Source organism: Pseudophryne corroboree, chromosome 8 (assembly GCF_028390025.1).
Source record: "Pseudophryne corroboree isolate aPseCor3 chromosome 8, aPseCor3.hap2, whole genome shotgun sequence".
Lineage (NCBI taxonomy): Eukaryota > Metazoa > Chordata > Amphibia > Anura > Myobatrachidae > Pseudophryne > Pseudophryne corroboree.
In genome coordinates this window covers 316160570-316180164 of record NC_086451.1, presented here as the reverse complement: position 1 = coordinate 316180164, position 19595 = coordinate 316160570, and the positions used below count along the sequence as shown (strand labels likewise).

The 19595-nt window shown below is 45.9% G+C and overlaps 1 long non-coding RNA gene across 1 annotated transcript in view; it reads right to left on the bottom strand.

The window, feature by feature from the left end:
- Positions 1 to 19595, bottom strand: part of LOC134949058 (uncharacterized) — a 104808-nt gene that overhangs the window by 16755 nt on the left and 68458 nt on the right. The window contains exon 3 of the long non-coding RNA XR_010183092.1: positions 8624 to 8683. This is a non-coding gene — a long non-coding RNA (uncharacterized LOC134949058). The remainder of the gene's footprint in view (positions 1 to 8623; positions 8684 to 19595) is intronic.

The following is a 19595-nucleotide window of genomic DNA, read 5'->3' as shown; positions in this document are numbered from 1 at the left end:
TCTATTTTGTATACATCGGCTCTCATACCTTTCTCCGCGATATATTGCGCAGCTGTTTTCTTGTTCCATTTTGCCCAGGTGATAGGTCTGCTAGGGACAGTGGGATCCGGAAGACTGGGGCACTAGTGTCAGGATGCAGGGACCTGAAGGGTTCCTTAATAAGTAAAATGGAGTGAGGCCGGGCCACACCTCCCTGGTTGTTTATACTAGATACAGTGATCTTTGTTTTATGTGTATCTTTGTTTTTGAGCAACCTGAATAAAAGGTATTTGTTGTTTTTGCACAAGCTTGGAGGCGGTCGCTGGTGGAATTTTTGTAGCAGAGCACATTCTAGCAAGAATCCTTTTACAATACATTACTCATATTATTATTATCCAAATAATTTTTACAGGGTCTACTGTGTGGTGTAGGGGTACAATCGCCTGTGCTGCATATTATTATAATAGCTTCAAATAAAAGGGTTATTATTATCCAAATAAATTTTACAGGCTTTGCCGTGTGTGTGTTTGGTTTAGGAGTACGCTATCCTGTGCCACCAATATTGTGCGTGTATTACATCTGGACAAATTCCAGAATGTCCCATGTTGTTTGTGCCGCACACTTGTGTCGCTTAGCTTAGTCATACAGCTACCTCATTGCAGCTCTTTTTCTTCTTTGCATGATGTGCTGTTTGGGGCCTAGTTTGTTTAAAGTGCCATCCTGTCTGCAACTGCAGTGCCACTCCTAGATGGGCCAGGTGTTTGTGCCACACACTTGTGTTGCTTAGCTTAGTCATACAGTGACCTCGGTGCAACTTTAAGGCCTAAAAACAATATTGTGAGGTGTGAGGTTTTCAGAATAGACTGGAAATGAGTGGAAATGAATGTTATTGAGGTTAATAATAGGATTTTAATACCTACCGGTAAATCCTTTTCTCCTAGTCCGTAGAGGATGCTGGGGTCCACTTCAGTACCATGGGGTATAGACGGTTCCGCAGGAGCCATGGGCACTCTAAGACTTTTCAAGGGTGTGAACTGGCTCCTCCCTCTATGCCCCTCCTCCAGACCTCAGTATAGGAACTGTGCCCAGGGAGACGGACATTTCGAGGAAAGGATTTACTTTTAATTTAATGGTGAGATACATACCAGCTCACACCTCAACCATGCCGCACAACATGGCATTCAACATAACACACGCCAACAGGCATGAACAATTGCAGCAACATGCTGAAATAACCGTAACACAACATTAGTGTAACTACAAAATTAACAACTGCAGGTAAAGTACGCACTGGGTCCGGTGCCCAACATCCTCTACGGACTAGGAGAAAAGAATTTACCGGTAGGTATTAAAATCCTATTTTCTCATACGTCCTAGAGGATGCTGGGGTCCACTTCAGTACCATGGGGTTATACCAAAGCTCCAATACAGGCGGGAGAGTGCGGATGACCCTGCAGCACCGATTGACCAAACTTAAGGTCCTCATCGGCCAAGGTGTCAAACTTGTAAAACTTAGCAAACGTGTTTGACCCTGACCAAGTAGCTGTTCGGCAAAGTTGTAAAGCCGAGACGCACCGGGCAGCCGCCCAGGATGAGCCCACCTTTCTAGTAGAATGGGCATTTACCGACTTCGGTACCGGCAATCCTGCCGTGGATTGAGCGTGCTGAATCGTTCCTCTGATCCAGCGCGCAATAGTCTGCTTAGAAGCAGGACACCCAATCTTGTTGGGAGCATACAGGACAAACAGAGCCTCTGTTTTCCTTATCCGAGCTGTTCTTGTGACATAAATCTTCAAAGCTCTAACCACATCAAGAGACTTTTACTCAGTGAAAGTGTCAGTAGCTACTGGCACCACAATAGGTTGGTTTATGTGGAAAGATGAAACCACCTTTGAAAGAAATTGTTGACGAGTTCTTAACTCTGACCTATCTTCATGGAAGATCAGGTAAGGGCTCTTGTGAGACAAGGCCCCCAACTCAGACACCCGCCTTGCGGATGCCAAGGCCAAAAGCATCACCACTTTCCAAGTGAGAAACTTCAACTCTATCTCCTGTAGAGGTTCAAACCAAGTTGATTGAAGGAACTGCAACACCACATTAAGGTCCCATGGTTCCAAAGGAGGCACAAATGGAGGCTGGATGTGCAGAACCCCTTTTACGAATGTCTGAACTTCTGGAAGGGAGACCAATTGTTTTTGAAAGAAAACTGATAAGGACGAAATCTGGACCTTGATTAAACCCAGTCTAAGGCCCGCATTCACACCAGCCTGCAGAAAATGGAGGAGAAAACGTCCTAACTAAAATTCTTCCATAGGAGCCTTCTTGGATTCACACCAAGACACATATTTTCTCCAAATACGGTGGTAATGTTTAGTCGTTACTCCTTTCCTGGCCTGAATAAGAGTGGGGATGACTCCTTGGGAATACCCTTTCGGGCTAGGATCCGGCGCTCAACAGCCATGCCGTCAAACGTTGCCTCGGTAAGTCTTGATACACGCACGGCCCCTGCTGCAGCAGGTCCTCGCGAGGAGTAAGAGGCCGAGGATCTTCTATGAGCAACTCCTGAAGATCTGGATACCAAGCCCTCCTTGGCCAGTCTGGGGCAATGAAAATTGCTCGAACTCTTGTTCTTCTTATGATCTTTAGAACTTTTGGAATTAGTGGAAGTGAAGGGAAGACATATACCGACCGAAACACCCACTGGGTCACCAGTGCATCCACTGCTATTGCTTGAGGGTCTCTCGACCTGGAACAATATCTCTGAAGCTTCTTGTTGAGACGAGATGCCATCATGTCTACTTGAGGAACTCCCCAAAGACTTGTCACCTCTGCGAAGACTTCTTGGTGGAGACCCCACTCTGGAGATCATGTCTACTGAGGAAGTCTGCTTCCCAGTTGTCCACTCCCGGAATGAAAATTGCCGACAGAGCTCTTGCATGTCTTTCTGCCCAGCGGAGGATCTTTGTCACCTCTGCCATTGCCGCTCTGCTTTTCATTCCGACTTGCCGGTTTATGTACGCGACTGCTGTTACATTGTCCGACTGGATCTGCACGGGTTGATCTTGAAGAAGATGTACCGCTTGTAGAAGGCCGTTGTAAATGGCTCTCAATTCCAGAACTTTATGCGAAGGCAGGCTTCCTGACTTGACCATTTTCCTTGGAAGCTTTCCTCCTGTGTGACTGCTCCCCAACCTCGGAGACTTGCATCCGTGGTTACCAGGACCCAGTCCTGAATACCAAACCTGTGTCCCTCTAGTAGGTGAGAACTGTGTAGCCACCACAGGAGCGAAATCCTGGCTTTGGAGGACAGGATTATCTTCCGGTGCCACTTGTCCAACAGGTCCCACTGGAATCCTCTGGCATGGAATCGGCCAAACTGTATGGCCTTGTAGGCCGCTACCATCTTCCCCAACAACCGAATGTATTGATGGATCGACACTCTTGTTGGTTTCAAAATTTGTTTGACCATTCTCTGGATTTCCAGAGCCTTTTCTACTGGAAGAAATACTTTCTGTACTTCTGTGTCCAGTATCATCCCTAAAAAGGACAATCTTGTCGTCAGTTCCAACTGCGACTTCGGAAAATTCATGATCCAACTGTGTTGTTGGAGTACTGATAGGGAGAGTGCAATGTTCCGCACCAACCGTTCCCTGGATCTCGCTTTTATCAGGAGATCGTCCAGGTAAGGAATTATATTGACTCCTTGTTGTCGAAGGAGGACCATCATCTCTGCCATCACCTTGTTGAATACCCTCGGTGCCGTGGAGAGTCCAAACGGCAACGTCTGGAACTGGTAATGGCAATCCTGCACTGTGAATCTCAGATAAGCTTGGTGAGGAGGATAAATGGGGACATGCAAGTAAACATCCTTTATGTCTACCTGACACCATGAAGTCCCGCTCCTCCAGACTGGAAATCACTGCCCTCAGAGATTCCATCTTGAACTTGAACCTTTTCAGGAGATTTTTCAGGTTTAAAATTGGTCTGACCGATCCGTCCGGCTTCGGAACTACGAAGAGGCTTGAATAAAACCCTTCTCCTTGCTGTGACAAGGGTACCAGGACAATGACTTGATCCTGACATAATTTTTGAATTGCCATTGTTACTGCCTCTCTTTCTGGAAGAGAAGCTGGAAAGGTCGATTTGAAAAATCGGGATGGGGGGACGCCTTGAAACTCCAGTTTGTATCCATGGGACACTATTTGTAAGACCCATGGGTCCTGTCCAGATTGAAGCCAGATGTGACTGAAAAGTTTCAGACGTGCTCCCACCCGAGTGGACTCCTGCAAGGGAGCCCCAGCGTCATGCTGCAGATATGGCAGAAGCAGGGGTTGATTTCTGCTCCTGCGATCCTGGAGACACTGCAGATTTTTTCCCTTTTCCCCTTCCTCTACCTGCAAAGAAGAGGGAACCTTTGGCCTTTTTGTATTTGTTAGGCCAAAAGGACTGCATCTGAGAGTGTTGTGTCTTTTTTGCCGGTGCAGGAGCATAAGGCAAGAATGTCGACTTACCCGCGGTAGCCGCAGAGACTAATGCATCCAGCCCATCTCCAAACAAGGCCTCACCTTTATACGGGAGAGCCTCCATATTTCTTTTGAAATCTGCATCAGCATTCCACTGGCGAATCCACAACGCCCTCCGAGCTGATACTGCCATGGTAGCGGCTTTTGAACCCAAGAGTCCAATATCTTTCATGCCTTCTAGCATGTATGCAGCAGCGTCTTTGATATGACCTAACGTTAGGAGTATCTCGTCTCTATCTATAGTGTCAAATTCAGATGACAAGTTGTCTGACCATTTTTCGATAGCCCTACTCACCCATGTGCAAGCAATAGTGGGCCTGAGCAATGTTCCATTGGCCACATAAATAGATTTTAACGTAGTCTCCAACTTGCGGTCTGCCGGCTCCTTCAGTGAAGCCGTCCCAGGTGCAGGGAGAATCACCTTTTTAGTTAACCTTGACAGGGCACTGTCTAATATGGGGGGTGACTCCCACCTTTTCCTGTCCTCTGCCGGGAAAGGATAAGCAACCTGAATCCTTTTGGGAATTTGAAATTTCTTTTCAGGGTTTACCCAATCTCCCTCAAACAAGGTATTTAGCTCATGAGAAGGAGGTGAAGTTACATTAGTTTTCCTCTTTTTATAAAAATAAGCCTTCTCCTGAGGTACAGGAGGGGCTTCCATAACTTCCAAAACTTCCTTTATAGCAACAATCATATATTGAATGCTTTTTGCCAATTTAGGATCTATCCCCCTGGAATCACTATCGTCGACACAGGAATCAGAGTCCGTGTCGGTATCAGTATGTGCTATTTGTGCAAATGGTCTCTTGTGACCCAGAGGGGTTGCCTATGGATGAAAAAGCAGGACTATGAAAAATCACATCTTCCACTGATTTTCTCCAGCTTTCTGCATGAGACTCAGACTTATCCAATCTCTTACTGATATGATTCACACTATCACGTAATTCTTTCACCCATTCAGGCTCGTGGTGTGCCGGCAGCACCACCACATTACCACTCTATGTCCCTAAAATGGCTCCCTCGGGAAGAGCTCCCTGCCTCAGACATGTCACACACGTGCACAACCACACCACAGACACTCCAGGACTTATAGGGGACAGACCCACAGTAAAATCTGTCAGAAGGACACAGATAAGATTTGCCAGTTCACAACCCAGCGCCAGTAACATAATGTCTGTGAACACAAAATGCCCACTGACATGCAGTGCTTTTATAATGTTAATCACACAATTATATAGCACCAAATTCACTGTAGCCCCCCCCTGTTTTGCACCCTGATATTTGTTCAGCAGTGGAGGAGGACCAGCGTTCTTCTCTGCAGCCTGGAAGAAGAGAAAATGGCGCTGAGCAGTGTGCTGGCTGACTGAGGAGGAAGCTCCGCCCCCTCAATGGCACGTTTCTCCTCAGCTTTTATGAGGTAATTTTTTATACTGGCGGGGGTAGGACTGTGCCTCAGCAACTTATGCCCCTTATTTATGCCAGTTTCAATAGGTTTCATGCTGCCCAGGGCGCCACCCCCCCGTGCCCTGCACCCTGCAGTGCCTGTGTATGTGTGGGCAACTTGGCGCACTGCGCTCCCGCCAGCCGCGCGGTACCTTTAGCCGTCACTTTGTTTGAAGATCCTTTCTTCTAATACTCACCTGTCTTCTGACTTCTGGCTCTGTAAGGGGGATGAAGGCGAGCTGTGGGAGTGAGCACATAGCCGCAGCTAGCGTTCAGCATCCCTTCAGGAGCGAATGATGTCCTGTCAGCCAGAAGCAGAGCCATGAAACTATTCAGGAAGTTGGTTCCTACTTCTGCCCCCTAAGTCCCACGAAGCAGGGAGACTGTTGCCAGCAGTTCTCCCTGAAAATAAAAAACCTAACATAAGTATTTTCAGAGAAACTCAGTAGTGCTCCCCTAGAGTGCATCCAGTCTGCCTGGGCACATTTTCTAAACTGAGGTCTGGAGGAGGGGCATAGAGGGAGGAGCCAGTTCACACCCTTGAAAAGTCTTAAAGTGCCCATGGCTCCTGCGGAACCGTCTATACCCCATGGTACTGAAGTGGACCCCAGCATCCTCTAGGACGTATGAGAAAATACCGTAGGATCAAAATTACCCCCGAATTCTGTGATTTTAGCTGTTTTATGTTTTTTTCAAAAATCATACAGATCCAAAACCAAAACCAAAATACGAAAGGATGGTTTTGCCAAAACCAACCCAAAACCAAAACACGAGCAGGGAATTAGAACCAAATCCAAAACACAAAATACGAAAAGTGCCCGCCGCACATCTCCAGTTTTTATGGAGCATGCTGGTTGATGAATTCATGTTTTTTGCTGTCTACGGTACAATGTACAACAGACAAAGGGGCTGATTCAGAGATGGACACAGCCGCGCATCTGTACGCAGCAGCTGTGTCCAACTGGCTGCGCTGCCAGCGGTCAACCTTAGTTCGATGCGTTTGCAATTTAACTGCGGACGCATCATGAGGTGGTGCTAAACATGCTTGGTGGCCCCCAGCATGTGAGGAGATGGACACATATATGGCTGCATATGCAGCGATCTGCGTCCATCTCTCAATAAGGTCCAATACCCCCTACCTCTTCTATCCATCTATCCATTTTTTCTCTTCTGTATCCCTTGCCCTGACAAGTCACTTAATTATTATTTTTTTAAACTTATTGAAGAGGACATTTTTGCAGAACAAAAGTAGATGTACAAGAACCAGCTATACATTTATAATAAGACTTAACTATCACCATTTTTGTGTTTTGGCAGAAAATCTGCAACTTCATATATTGCATAATGAGTCAGTATTTTGTTATGTAAACAATTTATAAATCCCAAATTACTGCAGTAAACATGTATAGAATAAAGTAAAATAAATGATGTCCGTTTAATTCTTCAAATTTTAATAGCATAAAACATTGCTGGAAAACAATATGATGCTTAGATCATAAAATGCTCACAGGAGGCATTTGATATGCCAGCTGTCAGGATCCCAGCGCTCACCATACCGATGCCGGAATCCCAACAGCCGGCATACCGACAACTATTCTCCCTCTTAGGGTGTCCATGACGGAGGGAGAATAAGTAGCGTGGCGCATATATCGCGCCACCGGGCCCGCAGGGTGCTGTGCGCAGCAATCCTGCAAGGGGCTCTTTTGCGCTCACCCTGCTGCCTGCATGCCGGCGGTTGGGATCCCGGCGCCGGAAAGCTGGGCGCCGGGATCCCAAGCGCCGGCATAACTTACTATACCCAATCAGGGCCGGTTCTGGCGCTCCGGGCGGCAATAGGGGGTGTGGCTTCGTACAGGGGGCATGGTCATTTACGCCCCCTGTACAGACTGAAATTATGTGCGGTGCGCGATGACATCATCGCGCACCACACAGTAAAGGACCTCTCCACGAAGGGAAACTAGACGCGTACGCGTCTAGTTTCCCTTCACAGCGGCAGCGGGGGGGCAGCGGGGGGCACACAGCAGCAGCGGATCTTGCCCTGGTGCGGCGCCCTCCGGATGGCGCCCTGCGCCCTCCGGGAGGCGGCGCCCCGGGCAAAAGTCCTGCTTGCCCGTGGCAAGATCCGCTACTGTACCCAATGCTCACACTTTGCTGATTAATAATAAGTACAGTATCAGAAATATCATGAAATTCTATTACACTAGCTGTATAAAAAAAGAATCCAGCCTGTGCCATTCAAAAGGTCCCTCCAGGTGGTATATTACTTTAACAGTCAGAATGCTGTCAATATAATGTTGTCATAGTCTGGTCTAAATGTCGACATTTGTCAACTTTCAACATTTTAACATACACAATGTCGAAGCTGATATTATGTAGACAGAAGGTAACAAAGGGATTTAATATGTAAACTTAACCCTAAGCTAAACCTACCTGCAACCTAACACTAATCTAACCCATCACTGTCCCCTGCAAACAGCATCAGACTGTCAATCACTGACAGCTTGATGCCGTAGTGAGACCGACGTCGCAGACACATACTGCATGTCAAGCACATGCACAAAATTCTGAACATCGGTTCTAAGCATGAAATATGATCTAATCACACTGTATATATGTGTAGCAGAAATTGTGTGTGACTGGAAGGACATCGCGTATATATCGCATTGCAAATCACATACCTACAGTAAATGTCTGCTCAGTGTGCACAGGAACAGTATATAGTAGTCCATTCTGATCACCTACAGATAACACAAAGCAGAAAAGGAACAATACAGTAGCTACAGGGCCGGTTTAAGGTCTGTGGGGGTCCCTGGGCAACAAATTTGTGGAGGCCCCTGTCAATAAAAATATCAAAGTGATATGTTTGCCGTAAAAAAATAATAATAATAATAATAATAATAATAATTAAAAAAAAAAAAAATATATATATATATATATATATATATATATATATATACACACACACACACACACACACACACACACACACACACACACACACACACCCTTCCCCCCGTCCCATTGAACTTCCAGTTCTGCCTGTAACATGCCAATAACCAAATTATTATATTTGCATTTAAATATATATATATATGTATATATATGTATATATATATATATATATATATATATATATAAGCAAATATAATAACAATAAAGACTCTATGGGGTATATTTACTAAAATTCGTATTTGTACCGATTTGGAGTGAGATTCATCACGAATGACATCGAATGTGTGAATTTGCAACTTTTTTAATTTGTTACGCCTAATTTACTAAGCTGTTGTATTTGTATTTTTCGTGTTTTCCAATGTCGATGTCATTCGTGGTTTTGTAAGGTAGAATGCGGACGATTTTGCGGATTTGCGGCCGTGTTATGTTTTTTTTTTACGACTGCATCACATTTCGGGTACGGCAGTGTTTAACCGTTCCCGGGCACGTTTTTTTTCTAAGTTTCGTTTTTGTCACTCGTCCGTGATTGGTTTGATTCGTGATGGAGGAGTGTCTGTGCTCATTACTATAAAAACGCCCCAAACCGTCCGCACCTCGTGGGTTTAGCTAGTGGGGAGGTGAGAGGAAGGTGTGTTAGGAGTTGGTGAGTAGTTTGGAGTTTGTGGAGGATTTGAGGAGGTTATTTTTCGATTGTTGAGTGCTGTACTGTGTGTGTAAGTAGGCTTGTCATACTTGTTGTGTAGTTATTTAAAAGTCTGTCTATTTTTTTGTCATTGCTTTTTTTTAAAGTCTATTGTCATTGTTTGTGTGTGTGTGTGTGTGTGTGTGTGTGTGTGTGTGTGTGTGTGTGTGTGTGTGTGTGTGTGTGTGTGGTGTGTGGTGGTAGTGGAGGAGTATGTTTACTGTTTTTTTTTTCTCAGTGTTATTTGTTGTTTGTCCTGATTATGTCCCAGTCAGAGGTGAGTGTGGTGGAGGAGGTGAGTGAGAGGGAGGAGGTGAGTGAGGTGGAGGAGGTGAGTGAGGTGGAGGAGGTTAGTGAGGAGGAGGGGGAGGTTGCTGCTGCGGCTTCCAGTAATAGTGACAGTGATGGTGCTGTGGCTCCGCAGCCACGCACCACTTCAGGACACAGCCCTTACTTGGTTCTCATCCTACCTATCTAAGCGATCTTTCAGTGTTCGCTTTTCTGATTCTACCTCCTCTTCTCTACCTCTATCAGTTGGAGTACCGCAAGGCTCAGTCTTAGGTCCTCTGCTTTTCTCAATCTATACCTCCTCTCTTGGTAAACTAATCAGCTCCTTCGGATATCAGTATCATTTGTACGCTGATGATACTCAAATCTACCTATCCTCCCCAGATTTATCACCATCTGTATTGGCTCGTGTCACTGGATGCCTGTCTGCCATTTCATCTTGGATGTCATCTCGCCATCTCAAACTCAACATTTCCAAAACAGAATTAATTATTTTCCCACCAGCTAAGGGTAGTTACCAACCTGATATTGCCATAACTGTTGACAATGCAACTATCCACCCTACCCCACAAGCTCGCTGCCTAGGTGTCATCCTTGACTCTGAACTGTCGTTTGTTCCACACATTCAATCTGTCTCTAAATCATGTTACATGCACCTTAAAAACATATCCAAAATACGCCCTTATCTTACACAAGACACTGCAAAAACTCTGATCCATGCACTCATCATCTCCCGCATTGATTATTGTAATAGTCTCCTTACTGGTCTTCCCAAACATAGGCTCTCACCACTTCAATCCATTTTAAATGCAGCTGCGAGGCTAATCTTCTTCGCCAGACGTTCTTCATCTGCTGATCCGCTCTGTCAGTCCCTCCATTGGTTACCGGTATTCTACCGTGTCAAATATAAAATACTTTTACTTACATACAAGGCTATTACCCAAACTGCACCATCATACATCTCCTCACTCATCTCAAAATATCTCCCTACCAGACCCCTCCGCTCTGCACAAGATCTGCGTCTCTCATCCAGATGTATTACCTGTTCCCACTCAAAATTACAGGACTTTACCCGGGCTTCACCCACTCTGTGGAATGCCCTCCCACGCACAATAAGACTCTCCACTAGTCTCCAAACCTTTAAAACGTTCCCTGAAAACTCATCTCTTCAGACAAGCCTACCAAATTCCTGACCCACACACATAACCTTCAATGCTTCCCTATCCAGTTACATTCCCTCTGCACAGTCCCCATAACCTCACATTTTGTCTTCCAACATTGCTGGGTGATCATATTATACAACCCACTAAGAACCTAGCAATCTGGGGAAACATTATGTAACAGGTTGTATCTATCCTTGTGTATCAATACCTATTTCCCTATAGATTGTAAGCTTGCGAGCAGGGCCTTCCTACCGCTATGCCTGTCTTTGCCCTGTTTTGTTCTATAACTGTTGTTCTAATTGTAAAGCGCAACGGAATATGCTGCGCTATATAAGAAACTGCTAATAAATAATAAAGACGGGCCGCAATGTTAAATTCAGCTACGCTGAGAATATGGCTTTGGTGTGGGAGCTGATGAGGCATCATCGACAGTTGATTGGCCATGATGCTACAAAGGTGTCGTCACGCAGGAAGACTGTTCTGTGGGGGAAGGTTGTTGCGGCTGTGAATAGTGAGGGTGTGGTGAGGTGGACCGAGGACACGTGTCGTAAGCGTTTCTACGACATAAAGCGCCGTGTCAAGGCGATGATGGCCAAGGAGGCTAAATCAGCCCGCCAAACCGGGGGTGGACACCCCTTCCGAGCGTCTTATCGGGATTGGGAGGAGCCTGTGCGTACTCTCATTCCGCCAGAAGTGGTTGGTGCGACTCATGTCCGGGATTCGGATCGGCCAAGGCAGGATGGTGAGTTTTTTTTTTTTTTTTTTTAATTTAAACATCTGTGCTTTGTCCTTAGTTGTCTGAAATGTCTTCTAGCTAATTGTGATTGTAAGTTGGTTCATTCTTCTAATGTGTTGGTGATGTATTGCAGGCCTGGCCAACCTGTGGCTCTCCACCTGTTGTGAAACTACAAGTCCCATCATGACTTGCCACAGTTTTGCTATTACAGAATGCTAAAACTGTGGCAGGGCATGCTGGGATGTGTAGTTTCGCTACATCTGGAGAGCCACAGGTTGTCCAGGCCTGATGTAGTGTTAATCTCAATTATGTATGTTTTAATCCTTTGTATTGTTAAATTTTCTGGTTGCCCTGGCCTTTTTCTGGTGTCTTATTTCAAAAGTAAATGTTTGTTGGTGTATTTTAAAGAAGTGTGATTAATGTTTTTTTTCTTTTTATTTTTTATTTTAATTTCAGTGGACTTATGTTTATTGTGTGTTGTTCTGGGTTGAAATTTGTGTTGTTGATGTGATTTAGCATGCATATTTGGATTTGATCATTTCAATTTTGGCCACATATTTGTGGGTAGTGTTATCTTGTTAGCATTAAAATAAGAATTTACTCACCGGTAATTCTATTTCTCGTAGTCCGTAGTGGATGCTGGGGACTCCGTAAGGACCATGGGGAATAGACGGCTCCGCAGGAGACTGGGCACATCTAAAGAAAGATTTAGGACTATCTGGTGTGCACTGGCTCCTCCCTCTATGACCCTCCTCCAAGCCTCAGTTAGGAACTGTGCCCGGAAGAGCTGACACAATAAGGAAGGATATTTGAATCCCGGGTAAGACTCATACCAGCCACACCAATCACACCATATAACACGTGATAGGAACCCCGGTTAACAGTATGATAACAAATGGAGCCTCTGAAGAGATGGCTCACAACAAAACCCGATTTTTGTAACAATAACTATGTACAGGTATTGCAGACAATCCGCACTTGGGATGGGCGCCCAGCATCCACTACGGACTACGAGAAATAGAATTACCGGTGAGTAAATTCTTATTTTCTCTGACGTCCTAGTGGATGCTGGGGACTCCGTAAGGACCATGGGGATTATACCAAAGCTCCCAAACGGGCGGGAGAGTGCGGATGACTCTGCAGCACCGAATGAGAGAATTCCAGGTCCTCCTCAGCCAGGGTATCAAATTTGTAGAATTTTGCAAACGTGTTTGCCCCCGACCAAGTAGCTGCTCGGCAAAGTTGTAAAGCCGAGACCCCTCGGGCAGCCGCCCAAGATGAGCCCACCTTCCGTGTGGAATGGGCTTTTACAGATTTAGGCTGCGGTAAGCCTACCGCAGAATGCGCCAGCTGAATAGTGCTACAAATCCAGCGCGCAATAGACTGCTTAGAAGCAGGAGCACCCATCTTGGTGGGTGCATACAGGATAAACAGCGAGTCAGTCTTTCTGACTCCAGCCGTCCTGGAAATATAAATTTTTAGGGCCCTGACTACGTCCAGCAACTTGGAATCCTCCAAGTCCCTAGTAGCCGCAGGCACCACAATAGGTTGGTTCAAGTGAAAAGCTGAGACCACCTTCAGGAGAAACTGAGGACGAGTCCTCAATTCTGCCCTATCCATATGGAAAATCAGATAAGGGCTTTTACAAGACAAAGCCGCCAATTCTGAAACCCGCCTGGCCGACGCCAAGGCCAACAGCATGACCACTTTCCACGTGAGATATTTTAAATCCACAGTCTTAAGTGGTTCGAACCAATGTGATTTCAGGAATGCCAAAACCACATTGAGATCCCAAGGTGCCACTGGGGGCACAAAAGGAGGCTGAATATGCAGTACTCCTTTGACAAGAGTCTGAACTTCGGGCAGTGAAGCCAGTTCTTTTTGGAAGAAAATCGACAGAGCCGAAATCTGGACCTTTACGGACCCCAATTTGAGGCCCAACGTCACCCCTGCTTGCAGGAAGTGCAGGAATCGACCCAGTTGAAATTCCTCCGTCGGGGCCTTCATGGCCTCACACCAAGCAACATATTTTCGCCAAATGCGGTGATAATGTCTTGCGGTGACATCCTTCCTGGCTTTGATCAGGGTAGGGATGACTTCCTCCAGAATACCCTTTTCCTTCAGGATCCGGTGTTCAACCACCATGCCGTCAAACGCAGCCGCGGTAAGTCTTGGAACAGACAGGGTCCCTGCTGCAGCAGGTCTTGTCTGAGCGGCAGAGGCCAAGGGTCCTCTGTAAGCATCTCTTGAAGTTCCGGGTACCAAGCTCTTCTTGGCCAATCCGGAACCACGAGTATGGTTTTCACTCCTCGCCTTCTTATTATTCTCAGTACCTTGGGTATGAGAGGTAGAGGAGGAAACACATAAACCGACTGGTACACCCATGGTGTCACTAGAGCGTCCACCGCTATAGCCTGAGGGTCTCTTGACCGGGCGCAACATCTTTTCAACTTCTTGTTGAGGCGGGACGCCATCATGTCTACCTGTGGTTTTTCCCACCGGTTGACCAGCATTTGGAAGACTTCTGGATGAAGTCCCCATTCTCCCGGGTGGAGGTCGTGCCTGCTGAGGAAGTCTGCTTCCCAGTTGTCCACTCCCGGAATGAACACTGCCGTCAGTGCTAACACATGATTCTCTGCCCATCTGAGAATCCTTGTTGCTTCTGCCATCGCCATCCTGCTTCTCGTGCCGCCCTGTCTGTTTACATGGGCGACCACCGTGATGTTGTCTGACTGGATCAGTACCGGCTGGTTTTGAAGCAGGGGTCTTGCCTGGCTTAGGGCATTGTAAATGGCCCTTAGCTCCAGGATATTTATGTGAAGAGAAATCTCCTGATTTGACCACAGTCCTTGGAAATTTCTTCCCTTTGTGATTGCCCCCCAGCCCCGAAGGCTGGCATCCGTGGTCACCAGGACCTAGTCCTGTATTCCGAATCTGCGGCCCTCTAGTAGATGAGCCCTCTGCAGCCACCACAGCAGCGACACCCTGGTTCTGGCCGATAGGGTTATCCGCTGTTGCATCTGGAGATGGGACCCGGACCATTTGTCCAACAGGTCCCACTGGAACGTCCTTGCGTGGAACCTTCCGAATGGAATTGCTTCGTACGAAGCTACCATTTTTCCCAGGACTCGTGTGCATTGATGTACCGACACTTTTCCTGGTTTTAGGATGTCTCTGACTAGAGATGACAATTCCTCGGCTTTTTCCAGTGGAAGAAACACTCTTTTCTGGTCTGTGTCCAGAATCATTCCCAGGAACAGAAGACGTGTCGTCGGGACCAGCTGTGACTTTGGAATGTTTAGAATCCAGCCGTGCTGTTGTAGCACTTACTGAGAAAATGCCACCCCCACTATCAACTGTTCTTTGGACCTCGCCTTTATCAGGAGATCGTCCAAGTACGGGATAATTAAAACTCCCTTCTTGCGAAGGAGTATCATCATTTCGGCCATTACCTTGGTAAATACCCTCGGTGCCGTGGATAACCCAAACGGCAGCGTTTGGAACTGATAGTGACAGTCCTGTACCACAAATCTGAGGTACTCCTGGTGCGGAGGGTAAATGGGGACATGCAGGTACGCATCCTTGATGTCCAGGGATACCATGTAATCCCCCTCCTCCAGGCTCGCAATAACCGCCCTGAGCGATTCCATCTTGAACTTGAACCTTTTGATATAAGTGTTCAAGGCTTTTAAATTTAAGATGGGTCTCACCGAACCGTCCGGTTTCGGTACCACAAACATTGTGGAGCAGTAACCCTTTCCTTGCTGAAGGAGGGGTACCTTGACGATCACTTTCTGTGAATACAGTTTTTGAATAGCCACCAACACTGCCTCCCTGGCAGAGGGAGTTGCCGGCAAGGCATATTTTAGGAAACGGCGGGGGGGAGACGTCTCAAATTCCAGCCTGTACCCCTGAGATACTACTTGAAGGACCCATGGATCCACTTGTGAGAGAGCCCACTGTGTGCTGAAAAACCTGAGATGTGCCCCCACCGTTCCCGATTCCGCCTGAGCAGCCCCAGCGTCATGCTGTGGACTTACCGGACGCAGGGGAGGACTTCTGCTCCTGGGAACTAGCTGTGTGCTGCAGCTTTTTCCCCCTTCCTCTGCCCCTCGGCAGAAAGGATGAGCCTCTAGCCCGCTTATTTTTCTGGGGCCGAAAGGACTGTACCTGATAATACGGTGCTTTCTTTTGCTGTGGGGTAGCCTGTGGCAAAAAAGTCGATTTCCCAGCAGTAGCTGTGGAAACGAGGTCTGAAAGACCTTCCCCAAAAAGTTCCACCCCTTTATAAGGTAAAACTTCCATGTGCCGCTTGGAGTCGGCATCACCTGACCATTGCCTAGTCCATAACCCCCGTCTGGCGGCAATGGACATAGCGCTTTTTTTTTATGCCAGCCGGCAAATATCCCTCTGTGCATCACGCATGTATAAGACCGCGTCTTTTATATGGTCAATCGTTAGCAAAATATTGTCCCTATCCATGGTATCAATGTTTTCCGACAGGGAGTCTGACCACGCAGCAGCAGCACTGCACATCCAAGCTGATGCAATAGCGGGTCTCAATATAATGCCAGTGTGTGTGTATATAGCTTTTAGGGTACTTTCCAGCTTTCTATCAGCAGGTTCTTTTAGGGCGGCCGTATCCGGAGACGGTAGTGCCACCTTCTTTGATAAGCGTGTCAGTGCTTTATCTACCCTAGGGGGTGTTTCCCAGCGTGACCTATCCTCTGGCGGGAAAGGGTACGCAGCCATTAACCGTTTAGAAATGATCAATTTCTTATCTGGGGAAGTCCACGCTTCCTCACACACCTCATTTAATTCGTCAGATGCAGGAAAAACTACTGGTAGTTTTTTCTCACCAAACATAATACCCTTTTTTGTGGTACCTGGGGTATCATCAGAAATGTGTAATACATTTTTCATAGCCTCAATCACATAACGGGTGGATCTATTGGAGGGTACACTCGTCTCATCATCGTCGACACTGGAGTCGGTATCCGTGTCGACATCTGTATCTGTCATTTGAGGTAGCGGGCGTTTTATAGCCCCTGATGACATTTGAGACGCTTGGACAGGCACAAGCTGAGTAGCCGGCTGTCCTATGTCGTCAAACCTTTTATGTAAGGAGCTGACACTGTCACGTAATTCCTTCCATAAGTCCATCCACACTGGTGTCGACCCCGCAGGGGGTGACATCACATTCACAGGCATTTGCTCCGCCTCCACATCATTATCCTCATCATACATGTCGACACAGCAGTACCGACACACAGCAGACACACAGGGAATGCTCTTACAGAGGACAGGACCCCACAAAGCCCTTTGGGGAGACAGAGGGAGAGTATGCCAGCACACACCAGGGCGCTATATAACACAGGGATATCACTATACAGAGTGTTTTCCCCCTATAGCTGCCTATAATATTATATATACTGCGCCTAAATTGTGCCCCCCCTCTCTTTTTTACCCTTTCTGTAGTGCAGGACTGCAGGGGAGAGCCAGGGAGCTTCCTTCCAGCGAAGCTGTGAGGGAATAATGGCGCCAGTGTGCTGAGGGAGTTAGCTCTGCCCCTTTTTCGGCGGGCTTTCTCCCGCTATTTTATCGTTTCTGGCAGGGGTTAATATACACCTATATAGCCTCTGGGGCTACATATGGTGTTAGTTTTGCCAGCCAAGGTGTTATTATTGCTGCTCAGGGCGCCCCCCCCCCCCCAGCGCCCTGCACCCATCAGTGACCGCAGTGTGTGGTGTGCATGAGGAGCAATGGCGCACAGCTGCAGTGCTGTGCACTACCTTGGAGAAGACAGAAGTCTTCAGCCGCCGATTTTCCGGACCACCTTCTTGTTTCTGGCTCTGTAAGGGGGACGGCGGCGCGGCTCCGGGAACGGACGACGAGGTCGGGTCCTGTGTTCGATCCCTCTGGAGCTAATGGTGTCCAGTAGCCTAAGAAGCCCAAGCTACCACCACTTAGGTAGGTTCGCTTCTTCTCCCCTTAGTCCCTCGTTGCAGTGAGCCTGTTGCCAGCAGGTCTCACTGAAAATAAAAAACCTAAACTATACTTTCTTCTAGGAGCTCAGGAGAGCCCCTAGTGTGCATCCAGCTCAGCCGGGCACAGAAATCTAACTGAGGCTTGGAGGAGGGTCATAGGGGGAGGAGCCAGTGCACACCAGATAGTCCTAAATCTTTCTTTAGATGTGCCCAGTCTCCTGCGGAGCCGTCTATTCCCCATGGTCCTTACGGAGTACCCAGCATCCACTAGGACGTCAGAGAAAAATTGGTCACTTAGCGTGCAATATTGTGGTTGTGTCAATTACGACGTTTGGGTTTTAAGTATTATAATATTGTGCATTATGTCCCTTTGTGTATGTATTGTTTGGTAAAATTGTTTATTATTTAAAGTATACACACCAAATTAAGTCACGCAGAAAAGCATAAGCATCGTTTAGTTTACTTCTCATCAGGTTCCACATATGTTTACATCACAATAATGAATTTGCATAAACATATTCTTAAACAAAGTATGTTCATAAGGACAATCTTCATATTTCTACAGTACCTATTAAAAGGATAATAACTGCCTTAATTTAAGCAGATTCATGCCACATATTTATACCAGTGAATAGACACTGACAAACAGTGCTGTGAATAGTAAACACATGGGGATGCCACAATGTATCACATTTAATCACAGTGGTCACCTGGTAGCCAGGAGGAAACATTTATGATACAAACTGAACAACCGTAAACATAATAACTGTATCAATGTCAACCTGAACCTGTGCTATTTGATAACAGCTAATCCATATAATTCAATGTGCTTGGTATTTCTTTAATAAACAAGTTGGTAAAGCATAAATTGTTATCTATATCTGCTTGACTATCCCTAAATTATAAAGGGACACAATTAACAGCCATAATGAGACGCTTTCCCTTAGTAGGGTAATTATATCTGATAGAACCAAACTAATTGAACAAATAACTATTTAATCATAATAGCGATACGCAGGAAGGAGGACGCTATTGACCCTCCCATTTTTTTCGCCTCACATAATGACTACATGCTTTACTAAAGCCACAATGGGTTTATTCTAATTATAATCTCTAGGATACACTAATAGATTATATCGTACTGGCATAATTTATTATTGCCATCAGCACACAAACACTGATGTAAAGAATGCACCGATTCTCAGGCAGAAGAATTTAATTTCTCGTATCTAAGAACATTCCTTGGAAAGCTTAAGAAGGATGTATTCAAACAACTGATATACACACAGTGATTTATAGTTTCTCTCTCTTTCCTTTTTTTTGTATACAGAACAATAGACAGATAGCACTGATAGTCAGATATTATATTTCACCTGCTGTCTGAATGATAGTGTCAGCTGTCAATATTTAAATACGAATGAAACAGCTTTGACACTACATCAATGCTTCTATTAATGATCATTTAAAAACATAGTGATTGTCTGCACACAACTAGTATCAGACTGGTGTAAAATTGAGAGCAATATTATATAATAGGACATAAGAATCAACACGCGGACACATCTTTTAATCCTTAATCACATCTATCATTTCAATTGCACTTGTGGTATATGTTGTACATGTCTTAATTTTAACCTCTATGTTTCGTCTATACTCGTAGTTTGTGTATTTGTTATTGTAACACTATTTTAAATTGACTGCAATAAAAGTTAAATTTTAGATAATAATTTTTGAAAATATAGTGACAATTAGGTCACTCTCATTCTTGTGCATCAACAATACAGCCTTTTTTCTCCTTCTTCCTTGTCTATTCACCTCAGCTGTAGTTGGTAGCACCCCCGA